This window comes from Trematomus bernacchii, unplaced genomic scaffold (genome assembly GCF_902827165.1).
Source record: "Trematomus bernacchii unplaced genomic scaffold, fTreBer1.1, whole genome shotgun sequence".
NCBI lineage: Eukaryota > Metazoa > Chordata > Actinopteri > Perciformes > Nototheniidae > Trematomus > Trematomus bernacchii.
Window position 1 is genome coordinate 170771 of NW_022987795.1, and position 4253 is coordinate 175023.

Consider the following 4253-nt stretch of genomic DNA (forward strand, 5'->3'; position numbering starts at 1 on the left):
CAGAGACGTTGTGTATTTTCAGAGTGTTTGTTTTTGGGACGATTCTCCAAGTTCAATTATGTCGAATAAACACAGCTGTGACAACAAACACATAGAGAACCATATCACTGTTGAGATACCATCCATATGCTAATGTAGCACGATTACATTTAATTAAACGTTAAATGTTGCTCACCAACTAATGTCATAACACATATCTGATATTTTGCAGACGGTGTAGCTTTGAGCTTCTGTTTTCTCAGCTAGCGTACTGCTAATGTAGCACTAGCTAACGTTAAATGTTGCTAACCAACTAATGTCTGTTATTTTGCAGAAAATCTAGCCTTGAGCTTTTGTTAGAAATGGGTGACATTTCTCAGACTTGGTGTTTCAGAATAATGAGGCGTCCAATAATGTCAGACAACACGGCGACGACGTTAACAACCAAATAAGGATCCATATCTGTGAGATACCATTCATATGCTAATGTGGCACTAGCTCACGTTTTTAATGTTGCTAACCAACTAATGTCATAAAAAATATCAGTTATTTTGCAGAAAATCTAGCAGACTAGGTATTTCATAATAAATAAGCTGTCCAGTAATGTCGGACCAAGACGGCGACGACCTCAACAACCACGTAAAGAACAATATCTGTGTGGACATAGCATAGCATAGCTTGGATGCTATGAAGATGGTAATATAGTATATTTCATTCTCTTGCACTATTTTATCTGTTTTATTTGTTTAATATCCTATATATATTCATGTTTCTCTGTTGGAGGAGCCTGGGACTTCAGTTTTTCATTGCCAGATCTACACTGTAGCTAATGTGCACATGATCAAGCCTTGAGATTGAGATATGTTTACGTTATGTTGCTAACAAAGAGTGCTAACAACAGCTATTTTAGGCATCACTTTTGGCATAGGATTAGTTTATGTATGGTGTGGTTAGCGTTGTATTGTGTAGTTGCCTTTGTAAACACGGGCACTATGTAGGAGGAAACTCATTGTGTCACCTTGATGAAAATGAAACATGCTACACAATTTTCAGATGTAGATTTGCATCCACCAGATGTTATCAGGTTGATGGGGGCACGTAGCATGACGAGCTAACGCTGTGAGTCATTAGCGGTCATTCCAGTAACCGCTCTGACTTCCAGAAAATAATACCATGTTTTCGCTTCAGGACAGGAAGTGTTTATCACACCTCGGAGCACTGATGATGTTTTTATCTGTACCCACACAGGAGCTCAGAGAGGTGCATTGTGGGAAGCCCCTCTGTGGGATCTCTGTACTGTGACCTCACTTCCTGTCCAGGCGGCTCCATTGTTTCAGGCCTGCTGGTTAAACTGGAGCAGCTGGTTAACTGTTGGGAACTAAACTACTGGGAACACTGGAACTACAGTGGGATTATAGTGGAAATATACTGGAACTACAGTGGGATTATAGTGGGAATATACTGGAAATACACTGGGATTATAGTGGGAATATACTGGAAATACATTGGGATTATAGTGGGAATATACTGGAACTACGATGGGATTATAGTGGGAATATACTGGAAATACACTGAGATTATAGTGGGAATATACTGGAAATACACTGGGATTATAGTGGGAATATACTGGAACTACAGTGGGATTATAGTGGGAATATACTGGAAATACACTGGGATTATAGTGGGAATATACTGGAACTACGATGGGATTATAGTGGGAATATACTGGAAATACACTGGAATTATAGTGGGAATATACTGGAAATACACTGGGATTATAGTGGGAATATACTGGAAATACACTGGGATTATAGTGGGAATATACTGGAACTACGATGGGATTATAGTGGGAATATACTGGAAATACACTGAGATTATAGTGGGAATATACTGGAAATACACTGGGATTATAGTGGGAATATACTGGAACTACGATGGGAATATGCAGCGTATCACTTTGGAAATAAAGGGAATATTTATTTTTGCATGTAAAATTAATATATTGGAATTATAATGGGAAGAGACTTAATATAATAGGAAATTCACGATATTATGAGAATATATTAGATATATATTGGATGTAAGTGGTAGTGGTGGTCTAATGGATAGTGAGGTGGGCTGAAGATCGGAAGGTTGTGAGTTCAAATCCCGCCGGGAACACCACCACTAGTGTGCCCTTGAGTAAGGCACTTAGTCCTCAGTTACTCCAGGGAGAATGTCCCTGTAATTGGTCATTGTAAATCGCTTTGGATAAAAAGTGTAATGTAATGGAAATATACTGGAATTATAATAGACATATTTGTAATTTTAATGTGAGTCTACAGGGTTTACTATAATGGAAACATATTGGACATTATGGGAATATGTTGGATGTATTGGGAACGAACAGAAAATGATGGGAATAAACATAGTTAATTGGAATATATAGAACTAATGGGATTATACTGGAACCAGGGGCGGACTGGGACTCTCGACCGGCCCACTTCGTCCGACCGGCCCACTTCAGTCCGCCACTGACTGGAACTGTGAGGAATATATTGGAGTTTTAATGGAAATACACTGGATATGATAGAAATATACTTAATATTATGAGAATAATACAATGAAATATTAGGAATATACTGGATTCAATGGAAACACACTGGTTTTTAGATCTCTAACTGGTGTTTTAATGTTGACATAATGGGATATACTGGATATACTGGGAATTCATTGTTTTTAGAACTCTAACTGCTAATATGTGGATACTGTGTAATGAAATACAGTTTTTTTTATACCAGTCCACGGTTGGTTTCCAGAGTCTGAAAGTGGAGCTGAGATGAGGAGCCGCTGAAGGGGGGGAGGTGAAAGGGGTTGTGGGTAACAAAGGCCTCTTTCCTCCGCTGACTGTATTCAGACTCTGCATAGTTGAGCGTCACCATGACCACCGAGGGAACCAAAGGGGGGAAACTCCGAAAAACTGAAGACCAGAATCACTACGGACCCTCAAACTCAGAAGATGCCTTATTAAAGAGGCCCTATTATGCTTTTTTGTGGGTTCAGCAGGAGAGGACTCTTTAAAGTAGAGACACCACATACTGATATACATCTGAACATCAGCAGGAGAGGACTCTTTAAAGTAGAGACACCACATACTGATATACACCTGAACATCAGCAGGAGAGGACTCTTTAAAGTAGAGACACTACATACTGATATACACCTGAACATCAGCAGGAGAGGACTCTTTAAAGTAGAGACACCACATACTGATATACACCTGAACATCAGCAGGAGAGGACTCTTTAAAGTAGAGACACTACATACTGATATACACCTGAACATCAGCAGGAGAGGACTCTTTAAAGTAGAGACACTACATACTGATATACACCTGAACATCAGCAGGAGAGGACTCTTTAAAGTAGAGACACTACATACTGATATACAGCTGAACATCAGCAGGAGAGGACTCTTTAAAGTAGAGACACTACATACTGATATACACATGAACATCAGCAGGAGAGGACTCTTTAAAGTAGAGACACCACATACTGATATACACCTGAACATCAGCAGGAGAGGACTCTTTAAAGTAGAGACACTACATACTGATATACACCTGAACATCAGCAGGAGAGGACTCTTTAAAGTAGAGACACTACATACTGATATACACCTGAACATCAGCAGGAGAGGACTCTTTAAAGTGGAGACACTACATACTGATATACACCTGAACATCAGCAGGAGAGGACTCTTTAAAGTAGAGACACTACATACTGATATACACCTGAACATCAGCAGGAGAGGACTCTTTAAAGTAGAGACACTACATACTGATATACACCTGAACATCAGCAGGAGAGGACTCTTTAAAGTAGAGACACTACATACTGATATACACCTGAACATCAGCAGGAGAGGACTCTTTAAAGTAGAGACACTACATACTGATATACACCTGAACATCAGCAGGAGAGGACTCTTTAAAGTAGAGACACTACATACTGATATACACCTGAACATCAGCAGGAGAGGACTCTTTAAAGTAGAGACACTACATACTGATATACACCTGAACATCAGCAGGAGAGGACTCTTTAAAGTAGAGACACTACATACTGATATACACCTGAACATCAGCAGGAGAGGACTCTTTAAAGTAGAGACACTACATACTGATATACACCTGAACATCAGCAGGAGAGGACTCTTTAAAGTAGAGACACTACATACTGATATACACCTGAACATCAGCAGGAGAGGACTCTTTAAAGTAGAGACACTACATA